General features: G+C 43.1%; 1 protein-coding gene across 1 annotated transcript in view; it reads left to right on the top strand.

Moving 5' to 3' along the window:
* The first annotated feature begins 5,775 nt into the window (after positions 1-5,775).
* The window catches only part of LOC122554261 (monocarboxylate transporter 13), a 40,907-nt gene continuing 33,829 nt past the window's right edge, over positions 5,776-12,853 (top strand). Inside the window, exon 1 of the mRNA XM_043699000.2 lies at positions 5,776-5,860. The gene's annotated coding sequence lies outside the window, so the exon portion shown is untranslated. The remainder of the gene's footprint in view (positions 5,861-12,853) is intronic.

Raw genomic sequence — 12,853 nt, 5'->3', positions numbered from 1 at the left:
GGATGGGAATATCATGTCAGCCAAATAAATTCGATGTATGGAAGAATCCAGCAGCCCATTTGAAAAGTGTTTTTCATATTTTCCAGAAGATCTTCAATCAAAGGGTCAGTAGGTCTGTCTTTTTAATCCTTTGGTTAGCTATTTCAAAGATGGTGTATCATTTGGACAGACTTCAATAATTGTTATTGTTTTATTTTTTAAGACAAAGCTTGTTGTTTACAGAAGTGTCAGATCTAGGTACTATTAATTACCTTCTGAATTGATATTTCTTAAAGTAAACTTTCCCTGTACAAATTGAGCAACAATAAACAGATCAATTGCTTGCTCATGATCGACTCTCAGATTTTCTTCGTGCACGTTCTACTTTAGGTTATAGAAAGTTTAGGTATTTTATGATGAAAGTTAAGAAAAAAAAGAGCTGAAGTCACCTAAATAATGTCATTGTCAGTGTGATTTTGTTCTTGCTACACAGGTCCAGACCAGGGAGCCACCTAATAAGAATCAAAAATAGGAACTCTAACCAATTTTCCCCTCCTGAACCGAGACTACTGCAGTAAATCATGGCAAAATCGACATAATTCATTCAAAACCAAGGTTTCAATTGACTGTATGGCTCAAAGATCATGAGGCCAAATCACCTGGCCTCTGGGTGACTGGGCTAGCATGTGTACTTATATTGTAATTGAGAAGGAACTTTAAACTTCTGAAGGAGAATCCCACCCCTCCCCCCCAACCTCTTAAGGAATGTGTGCTAAGTCTCTCCTTCTGAATTAGAGTTAAAACTTAGGAATCTCCATGGTATTTACCAGGATAGGTCTCCAAGAAATGTGAGACAGATTAAAACCTGCTCTAACACAGACCACCACTAGTCTCCCTGAACTACCTTCATTAATCTTTTGTCTACCCTCTCCAACTCAACTAACATGCTTCCAACTATCACCCCAACAATCTGATTACTCTCCTGACTTGACAAAAACCACTAGACCTCACCCTCCGACCCAGCTCAACAATCTCCCAATCACATATTCAAAACCAACTCAGATCCACCTGAATGCCTAATCAGACCCAACCACCACTCAACCTGACCACATACACACCTCTCCCATCTCACCCACATCACCACTTAATCACTCACTACCCACCTCACCAACATTACCACCTACCCACTCACACTACCCACCTCACTCACATTGCCATCTACCCACCCACATTACCACCTACCTACTCACTCTCTACCCACCTGACCAACATTACCATCTACCCACTCACTCACTAACCACCTCACCAACATTACCACTTACCCATTTACTCACTACCTATCCCACCCCAGATCGCCACCTACCATTCACTCACTGCCCACCTCACCAACATTACCACCGACCCACACACTACCCACCTCATCAACATTACTACTTACCCATTCACTCACCACCTACCTGACCAACATTACCACTTACCCATTTAACTCACTACCCATGCCACCCCAGATCACCACCTACCATTCACCCATTACCCACCTCACCAACATTACCACCTACCCACTCACTCCCTACACACCACACCAACATTACCACCTACCATTTACTCAGTACGCATCCCACCCCAGATCACCACCCACCATTCACTCACTACCCACCTCACCAACATTACCACCTTCCTACACACTACCCACCTCACCAACATTACCACCTACCCACTCACTACCCACATTACCACTTACTCACTCACTTCTCTCACCCCACCCAGATCAATGTCTACCCACTGAATCATTACCCACCTGACCACTATTACCACCTACCCACTCACTCACCATCCACCTCACCAACATTACCGCCTACGCATTCACTCACTACCCATCCCACCCCAGATCACCACCTACCATTCACTCACTACCCACCTCACCAACATTACCACCTACCCATTCACTCACTACCCATCTCACCAACATTACCACCTATGCTTTAACTCACTATCCACCTCACCAATATTACCGCCAATCCATTCACCTACCAACACACTCAGCCAAATATCCATTTCAGCCATGTATCCACCTGCCCAGCTAATACACTTCACCCACTTATCCATTCATTAACCTACTCTTATTCAGAGGAAGACAGTACCTTTGAATACATTTCACAAAATAGCAGCTAATGTCAAACTGGGGCTTATGTTGTGTGCTGATCTTCTTGGCAGGTGTCTGTGTTGATCACTGATCTGAGGGAGGTTTTCTGCATCCGAGATCAGAGGTCTAGCCTGTTTAAACGTAACCAGGGAAGTGGCTAGTTTTCTCCCTGCCCAGGGTTGTTTGCAGTGACTCCAAGACTGATCACAAGACATGGGCTCGTATCTTCTGCAATAATTCAAAACATGATTGTGTTTGTCCTAAGCTGAACGAAGCTTGGAATTTTGATATCAACTAGGAATAGTCCATGAATTGGTTGGTGGCTGCATGTGGATTGTAAATTGTTGGGATGGAGGAGATTACACTGAGTATGAAGGGCATGTCCTTGAAGATAGTTTTAAAGCAATGATAAGAATTTTAAAATGACACCTGGCCGGAAAAGGAACTGGTTAACACACTGATGTGGCTCCACAGGCTGCCTCGGCAGATTAGATTCCCTACTGTATGGAAACAGGCCCTTCGGCCCAACAAGTCCACACCGACCGTCAGAAGAGCAACCCATCCAGACCCATTCCCCTACATTCACCCCAACTAATGCACCTAGCAAATTAACATGGCCAATTCACCTAACTTGTACATCTTTGGACTGTGGGAGGAAACCAGAGCACCCGAAGGAAACCCACACAGACACAGGGAGAATGTGCAAACTCCACAGACAGTTGCCCGAAGCAGGAATTGAAACCGGGTCCCTGGTGCTGTGAGGCAGCAGTGCTAATCACTGGGCCACCCCATGTGAACGTGTTTCCTACAACAGTGACTACATTCCAAAATATGGAGGTGCCAGTGTTGGACTGGGGTGGACAAAGTTAAAGATCACACAACACCAGGTTATAGTCCAACAGGTTTATTTGAAAGTGCGAGATTTTGGAGTGTTGCTCCTTCGTCAGGTAGCTAGTAGGGCAGGTACGTCGGACACAGAATTTATAAGTAAAAGATCAAATTGTCATACAGCTGATGTGATGTATTAGACAAACCTAGATGGCTAAGTCTTTAATCACTTAAAATCATAGAATCACAGAGATGTACAGTACGGAAACAGACCCTTCGGTTCAACTCATCCATGCCGACAAGATATCCCAACCTAATCTAGTCCTATTTGCCAGCAGTTGGCCCATATACCTCTCAACCCTTCCTAGTCATATACCCATCCAGATGTCTTTTAAACAGTGCAATTTTATCAGCGTCCACCACTTCCTCTGGCAGCTCATTCCATACACGTACCACCCTCTGTGTGAAACAGTTGCCCTTTAGGTCTCTTTTATATCTTGCCCCTTTCACCCTAAACCTATGCCCTCTCGTTCTGGACTCCCTCATTCCAGGGAAAAGACTTTGTCTAATTATTCTATCCATGGCCCTCTTGATTTTATAAACATCTATGAGGTCACCCCTCAGCCTCCGACACTCCAGGGAATCTTTTCTGAACCCTTTCAAGTTTCACAACATCCTTCTAATAGGAAGGAGACCAGAAATACACGCAATATTCCAAAATTGGCTTAACCAATGTCCTGTACAGCCACACCATGACCTCTGAACTCCTATACTCAATACTCTGACCAATAAATGAAAGCATACCAAATGTCTTTTTCATTATCCTATCTACCTGCGATTCTACTTTCAAGGAGCTATGAACCAGCACTCCAAGATCTCTTTGTTCAGCAACACTCTCTAGGACTTTACCATTAAGTGTATAAGCCCTGCTAAGATTTGCTTTCCCAAAATGCAGCACCTCGCATTTATCTAAATTAAACTCCCATCTGCCACTCCTCAGCCCATTGGCCCATCTGATCAAGATCTCATTGTAATCGGAGGTAACTTTCTTTGCTGTCCACTACACCTCCAATTTTGGTGTCATCTGCAAACTTACTAACTATACCTCTTATACTCACATCCAAATCATTTACATAAAAGATGAACAGTAGTGGACCTAGCACCGATCCTTGTGGCACTCCACTGGTCACAGGCCTCCAGACTGAAAAACAACCCTCCACCACCACCCTCTGTCTTCTACCTTCGAGCTAGTTCTGTATCCAAATGGCTAGTTCTCCCTGTATTCCATGAGATCTAACCTTGCTAACCAGTCTCCCATGGGGAACCTTGTTGAATGCCTTACTGAAGTCCATATAGATCATGTCCACTGCTCTGCCCCCATCAATCCTCTTTGTTACTTTTTCAAACATCTCAATCAAGTTAGAATGTCGACGCAGGTTTTGACTGATTAATATGTAAATCCCAGAATTTCTTTCAAGTCACAGCCCTGAGATAATTTAAGGTTTCATCAGTGGATTAAAAAAAGGTGACATTTCAGCTCTGACAATGCACTAAAGGTGTGAGGTTAGACTCTGTCTTGCATCCCAACTGGAGTCAGACTGGTTTTATTTCCAAAGCAGAAAATTACAAGATGTCACATTGACTGACTGGCTACAGATTGGACTATAATCTGGTGTTGTGTGATTTTTTTACATTCCAAAAGTACTTCCTTGGCTGTAAGGAGCTTTAGAACAGCCTGAGATTGCAATAGGTGCTATCTAAATGCAATTATTTCTTTATGCATTATATACTTATGATTTTAAAAATAGAAGAAAGAAAAAGAAGAAAAACTGTTAAAATACAATATACAAAGAGTTATGTGGTTCAGTGGGATTCTCTTGAGCAGTAATCATTAAGGAAATTTAGCATGAAAATGGCTCTGAAAGAGATTAAATGCCAAATGGTATGAACTGCAGGATGGGTTGCCAGGGTTAGATTCATCTAATACACAAAGGAATCACAGAATAATAGGACTGTTATGGTGTGTAGCAGGAGGCCATTCGACCCACCATGCTGGTACTAGCTCTCAAACCATTTTGATTTAATGTCAATCTGGGTCTTTCCTCCGTAACCCTGCATATTGCTTCTATTTACATAATCATCTTAACGCCCTTCTGAATGCTTCAATTGAACTTACCTCCACCACATTGTCTGACCCTAACTAATTGCTGCGTGAAAAAGTTTTTTTTTAATCTTGTAATTGCCTCCTTTGCAAAACAGCTTAAATGTCGACGACCTGAAGATGGGCTCATGCCCGAAACGTCGATTCTCCTGCTCCTTGGATGCTGCCTGACCTGCTGCGCTTTTCCAGCAACACATTTTCAGCTCTGATCTCCAGTATCTGCAGTCCTCACTTTCTCCCCCTAAATGTAGACGACCTCTTAAAACATTTACTTCCTTATACTCTGTGCAGACCCCTTAATGATTTTAACAACGTCAATCCAATCTCTTTTCAGTCTGTCCCTACTTCTCTAACCTATCCTCACAGCAGAAATTTCTCACTCTTGCAGACCTCTTTCAGGCACTGTTCAATACATGTAGCACTCGGAACTGCACACAATGTTCCAGCTGAACCCTGACAAGAATTAGGCAAGAATGATGAATGTCTTCACACAGCCAGTTGTTACTATCTGTCTGAGATGATGCTGGAAACAGCTTCAGCAGTAACCTTCAACAGGAAATGTGATATGCAGAGGCAGGGAAAGCTATGAGGAGAGAAGAGAGGGGAGGGGAGGGGTGAGGAGAGGAGAGGAAAGGGGAGGGGAGGGAGTGGGGTCGTGTGACTTGTTTTTTTTCTCCTGAAACTGACTAAATTCAGCAAAGAAACCATTGTGTCAACGCCATGTGAAATGATAAGGAATTTTCAAGCTGGTAAGGCGCTGTGCTGTTGAGATTCGGACGAGAAATAAAAGCAAGCTTTAACTGAATTCGTTCGGGCCGCTAGAATTTGGCACTTTTACAATTAGCCGGCTGATTTTTTTGAAAGAAAGATCTTTTTAGTGCAGGAACAAAATGCTTGCTTCACTGGGGTTGAAATGTCAGAGAGATTGAAGAGTGAGCGAATCTTGGAGAACCAGCTCAGAGGAGTATTTTCTTGTTTAATTACAAACAGCTTGAATTTAAAACCACGCCCTGCAGATGTTGATCATACTCTCAGAGAGAGAAAGAGAGAGAGACACCCGAATCTGTATATATACCAAGAATGGAGAGGACTGAGTCAGAGGGAGTGAGTGAGTGAGTGTATATATATATATACACACACACACACACACACACACAGGATGTAGGCTGCAGGAAATGAATCAACGAGATACAGAGATATCGCAGACCATGGGGGATAGTATCCTCTCTGGGCTGAACAGAGAGACAGAGAAACATTTGTCCAAACTACGAGCAATGGAAAGCTATTTTTATTCCACCACTTTGTTTAAAAAGACTATTTATGAAATGTGGGCATGGGTGACCGTGCCAGTATTTATCGCCTAATCTCTAGTTGCTCAGAAGGTGGTCTGAGCTGCTGCCTTGAACCTGTGCAGTTCATGTGTTCTCAGAGGGGATTTTCCAAGATTTTGACACAGCCATACTGAAAGAATGGTGATATAGTTCCAAGTTAGAGTGGTGTGTGAATTACAGGTGGTGTTCAGCTGCACTTCCAGTTTAATAGAGTGTACAGGTTTGGAGGGTGCTGTCAGAGAAATCTTGGGGAAATGAATGTACTGGTGTTCATCTCAAAGTATGTAAGATGATTTGTTATTGTGGTGCATGCTCCGACCTTTTCTTTGAACAGTAAAGGAATGAAGGGTTATAGTGAGAGGGTGGATAAGTAGACCTTAGGCCATGAAAAGATCAGCCATGATCTTATTGAATGGCAGAGCAGGCTGGAAGGGCCAGACGGGCCTACTCCTGCTCCTGGTTCTTATGTTCTCTGGGCCAGAAGGTCGAGGTTCAGGTCCCACCTGCTGCTAAGGTGTTTCATAACATGTCCAAACAGGTTGGTTAAAAAGAACTACTACAATTCTACTCAAAATGACCTGAACCCAAAATTACAACTCATGCGAGATGACTCAGACCATAATGTGTCGTTTGGAAGTCTTATCAGGTTTTTCCTTGTGGAGTGTTGTTGCAGTACATTTTGTAGATAGTATGTATTGCTGCTACTGTATGTCAGTGGTGAAGGGAGTGATTGATAAAGATAATGGATGGGTGTAATTAAATGGGGGGCTTTGTCTTGGATGACATTGAGCTTCTTGTGTGTATCTTCACCCACCCAGACAAGTGAGGAGATCTCCATCACACTCTTGATCTGTGCCTCGCAGATAGCGGACAAGCATAGTGGAGACAGGAAGTGAGTGCTCATTACTGAATTATTAGCCTCTGACCTTCTTGTAGCCACATTATTTATATCACTGGCCCAGTTCAGCTTCTGGTCATTGGTTTCCCCAGATGTTGACAGTGCTGCTAGTTCTGAAGAATAAGTCTTTTGTACTATTGCTGAAATGTGGTTGGTGCCTATAGTTTTTGCAGTATCCAGTGCTAATTGGTATTATTGTGGAGTGAATTGAGTTGCCTGAAGAGTGGCATCTGTGAGACTGGGATCTTAGGAGGAAACCAAGATGGTTTCATTCACTCAGCACTTCAGACTGAAGATGCTTGCATATGCTTCATTCAGCCTTGTTTGTTTGCTGGGCTGTTCATCGATGAGGATGCTGATATTAGTTTTGGTTATTTAATTTTCCAACACCATTCATGAATAGATGCGAAGCTTGGATCTGTTGGTTGTGGGATCACTCGGCTCTGTCTAATTCACACTGCTTCTTCTGTCTGACACACAAGTAGTCCTGTGTTGTACTTTCATATGATACTTCATGTCTAGATATACCTGATGTTGATTCTGGTGTGGCCTCTTGCATGATTGTTGTACCAGGGTTGATTATAATGTAGAATAGAGTCCTGCGGTTGAATACAATATTGCTTATGTTGATGGCCCACAATATCTCGTGGATGTCTAGGCTTCAGATGCTGGATCTGTTTAAAACGTCTATTCACAGTGGCAGTGTCAGGCATCATGATAGAGGTTCAGAAGTTCATAAGATATAGGAGCAGAGTTAGGCCATTTGGCTCATTGAGTTTGCTCTGCCATTCAATCATAGCTGATATGCTCCTCACCCCCATTTTCCTGTCTTCTCCCCATAACCCATGGAAGCTTTGCCTTACTTACAGAGTGGAAAAAAAGCCATCTGGTTATGGTACATCTTCCTCAGTGACTGAGACACTCATATTTACTGGTGGACATGTAATAGATTCATTGAAAAACACACAATGTAGATTTGCATTTAACACTTTTAAAATCTTACACGAGTGAACTCCAAGTCTGTTTTGTGTGCTTTCTTCATTAGTTTCCGATGGTGCTGCCCTTCACTGCCATCTGCAGTGGAAGCAGGCTGCTGGCCTCTTGGGTTGACCATCGTCTAGTTTTTTGAGGTGAAGAGGGTCCCTGTCAAGCTCATGTTACTACTGTCATGTGTAGGGATGGAAGGTAAAACAAAGTTAAAATTACCCAAGTCCAAATGGCCCAGAGGGCTGTTCTCTCATTAGGGAGCACGACTGGGCGGCAATGGTTTAACCAGAGGGTCAGCATGCCTCAAGAGAGGGGAGAGGCTGAGAAGGAGAATCCTTCATTGTAACCTCAGTCAGTGTGTGAATGTAACCCATGCTGTTGGCAGCACTCTGCATTGCAAACCAGCCATTCAGCCCACAGAGCTAACTGCTATATCAGGAGGGAAGGAGAGAGACAAATGAGTGTTGTTTGAGGTAAGTGGGGGAAGTGTAATGAAAGTTTATGATTGGGGAACTTTGATTCTAAGATAGAGTTAAATGGAGTTTTGGTTATAGTTCTGTGAAGATGACTTTTTTAAAAAATAGGTCATTTTGAACAGCGAGTTCAAAACAACATTTCCAGTCACATATCTGATTTAAGCTGCCCAGTCAGGTTATTGCTGAAGTTTTACTATCTTAGTTTTTTATGACCTACAGAAAGAGAAGCAAGGGAACACAATCAGATTCCATTCTGAAGAAGGAAAGGGTCTATACCACTAGAAGGGCAGTTTTGTTTCAGTATTTTCCGGGCCTTCCGAGCTGGAAAGAAACGAGTTTAACAGTCACAAGTCGAAAGACTGGAAATATCCCTGATCTTTTCTCCAAGCTCAGTGATGAATGGTCAGTGAGTTAACCTGTCTCTCCAAGTCTTTTGGAGAAATAGAGAGACCCGTTTCTGGCAACTTTGCATTAAAGTCATTGAAAGGCAGTGCTCGTGACTTCATCAGTTGAATAATACTATTTAAAGTAAAGACAGGGTGATACTTCACTGGAATTGAGTGTCTGAACAGAGTGCTCCTAAGCAATAGGTTTGCATCTTTTTGCAGTTTGATAAGATGTGTTGACATCATCTTGTGTGTATATTAACTTTTTTAAAAATGTAATGAGGGAATGGCCTAGTGGTATTATTGCTGGACAGTTAATCCAGAGATCCAGATAATGTTCTGGGATTTCAAATCCTGTCACAGCGAATGGTGGAATTTGAAAAAACCCATCTGATTCTCTAATGTCCTTTCGGAAGGAAACTGGCATCCTTACTTTGTCTGCCTACATGTGATTCCAGACCCAAAGCAATGTGGTTGGCTCTTAACTGGGCAATTAGGGATAGACAATTAATGCTGGCCTAGCCAGCGATGCCCCTATCCCATGAAAAAATAAAAACAAATTCAACTCATGAGATCAGGGAGTTGATAATGTCCTAATTGCTGATGTTAAAAGATTTCAAAGATTCTTATTCACTCTCCTGTTAATTGAGCAAGCTTCTCAAACCTGAGAATGTTAGATTTTTTTTGTTTAGATATTTGTTTCTTTCAAATCTCCTGTTTGAGGGAGATCAGGTTGCTGTCTATAGCTTCCCTCCAGGCCAACGAGCAGAAATTGTTGATGGTTTTGGTGTTGAGGCTTCTACTGCTGCTGCCTGGCTAGTTATGCCCAGAGAAAGTGTGTGGTGTCTCTCAACACTTTAAAAATAAAAATGTACAGACAGCAGGGTGTAAACATTTTCTTTGCTATGATTAAATTGAACTTAACAGAGTTGGCTGGCGGGGGGATCTAATGTTTAACATTATGCAAGAAGTTTACGTAATCTTCTGCACAGCTAAACGATGTGAACTGCCTGTACTGTCACTCCATTCTACAAATCAGGGTCAGGAGGAATCCGAGATCCTAATTTCAGATTTATGGCGCTTGTTTTCCATTAGTTCAAAGCTAAGGTCACTTTGCTGCTATGTATGAACATCCGAACATTGAATGGAATCAGTTTGTTTTTGAGGTGGAGCCTGGCATACAATCTTAACATAGGCATATTTGATTTATTACTGTCACGTTTACTGAGGTACAGCGAAAAGTTTTATCTTGCGTGCTTTAGCTGACAGCATTTGCATAAAGTTTAGGTTTACAAGTCCCGGTTCACAGGGTGATTACTATTTCGTATCTAATTTGTGTTTTGTTTCTCGTTCGATTTTTGAAAGCCAATCAAAACCATGAGTAGGCTGGGAGAACTGTCATGTCCTGGCGACACGAGTCTCCACAAGCCAAGTGAACAAGAGAGGGAATTCCAACTGCATTGGTTTGAATGAACTTCATGTTGTGTTGTGTGTTCAAATAGTGGTTTTTGCAAAATGAGCTCACTATTATATATCCTCCATCAGATGGTTAAAGAACCTACATCTCAGCACCCCATAAAATCCTCCTTCGATCACTAGTTGCAGTTCAAGCACTTGCAAACAAGCAAGCATTTAATTTGTCCTTCCTTACAGATTGAATTACTGGCTTTAGTGAGATGCATGGTATGTGGGTGGATGTGCAAGATTATGTTTGGGAAAATGTTCACCTATAGAGGATTTTGTGAACTGTTGAGGCTGATACTTGATCCCCAGTATTTCATATAAGATGTAATGTTGTGCTAGCAGCAGAATCCACAGGTTTCATGCTCAGAGTCATACAGCATAGAAGAGGCCATTTAACCTATCAAGTCTGCACTAATCCCACTTTCCAGCACTTGGCCCATAGCCTTGAATGTTAGACATTTCAAGTGCTCATCCAAGTATTTTAAAAAGTTGAGGTTTTCCGCCTCAACTACCCTCCAAGGCAGTGCCTTCCAGACTCCCACCGCCCTCTGGGTAAAATATGTTTTCCTCAAAGCCCCTGCCAACCTCCCGCCCTTCGCCTTAAAACGATGTCCCCTCATTATTGATCCTTCAAATATGGGGAACAGCTGCTTTCTATCTATCCTGCTGACACCCCTCAGTCTTGTACACCTCTATCAGTTCACCCCATCGGCCGCCTTTGTTCTAAAGAAAGCAATATGGCACGGTGGCTCAGTGGTTAGCGCTGCTGCCTCACAGCACCAAGAACCCGAATTCGATTCCAGCCTCAGGCAACTGTCTGTGGAGTTTGTATAAGTCTCCCCGTGTCTGTGTAGGTTCCCTCTGGGTGCACCGGTTTCCTTCCACAGTCCAAAGATGTGCAGGTCAGATGAATTGGCCATGCTAAATTGCCCATAGTCTTCAGGGATGTGTAGGTTAGGTGCATTAATCAGGGGCAATGTAGAATGGTAGGGTGGAGGAGTGGGTCTGCGTGGGTTGCTCTTTGGAGGGTTGGTGTGGACTCGCTGGGCCGAAGGGCCTGATCCCACACTATAGGGATTCTATGAATTAATTCAAACTGAGCCTATCTAGCCTAACCTCGCAACAAAAATGCAGCAATCCAGGTAACATCCTGAGGGGTCCTCTGTATTTCTTCCAGTGCAATCACATCCTTCTGCAGTGTGGTGACCAGAACTGCACACAGTACTTCAACTGGAGCATAATCAAAGTTTTGTACACCTTCAACATAACCTTCCTGCTCTTATGTTCCATTGCCACGACTGAGAAAGGCAAATGTGTAGTATGCCTTTTTAACTACTCTATTAACTTGTCCTTTGTGGACCTGTGAACAAGCACCCACGATTTCTCCTTTCTTCAGAGCTTGTTGGTGTCCTGCCATTTTGTGAGTACGTTCTTGCCTTGTCCCTTCTTCCAAAATGCATCAGCTCTCACTTTTGAGGATTAAATGCTGCTGATCTGCCCATCATGCATACCCAACTACACCTTCCTGTAACCTAAGACCTTTGTCCTAACTAATAAGCACCTGGCCAATATTTGTATCATCCACCAATGTACTTATCCTCTCTTCTCCCCAACACCACCACTAATACCCTCCCCCACCCCCCCCCCAAAAAAAAAAACCCAAAACATTCTCATCTATATTGTTTAGACGGGACCATCATCCCTGCAACAATCCCTGTGGACGCCAGCCTTGAGTTTCACAAGCTGCCTTCCACCACCGCCCTTTGACTCCTATCAGTAAGCCAATTTTGGATCTAGCTTGCCAAGTTCTCCTGGGCCCCATGTGCCTTAACCATCTTTATCAGTCTCTCACATGTGACCTTGTCAAAAGCTTTGCTGAAAACCGTATAAACGGATTAACCTTGCCGCCCTCACCTACGTACTGTATGCAAAATTCTATCAATTTTGTTAGGCATGACCTCCCGCTGACAAAGCTATGCTGATTATCCCTGTTCAAACCTCGCCTATCAAAGTGCAGATAAATTCTCTCCTTCAGAATTTTCTCCAGCGGTTTCCCTACCATTGAAGTGAGACTCCCTGGTCTGAAATTCCTTGGCTTAACTCTATCACCCTTCTTAAAATGTGGAACCGCATTATCTGTCCTCCAGACCTCTGACACCTCCCCTGAGGCCAAAGAAGAATTAAAAATTTGTGTTAGGGC

This window comes from Chiloscyllium plagiosum, unplaced genomic scaffold (assembly GCF_037043375.1).
Source record: "Chiloscyllium plagiosum isolate Xiang-an unplaced genomic scaffold, Cpla_swu_hap1 HiC_scaffold_9, whole genome shotgun sequence".
NCBI lineage: Eukaryota > Metazoa > Chordata > Chondrichthyes > Orectolobiformes > Hemiscylliidae > Chiloscyllium > Chiloscyllium plagiosum.
This window is presented reverse-complemented; position numbering and strand designations above follow the sequence as displayed.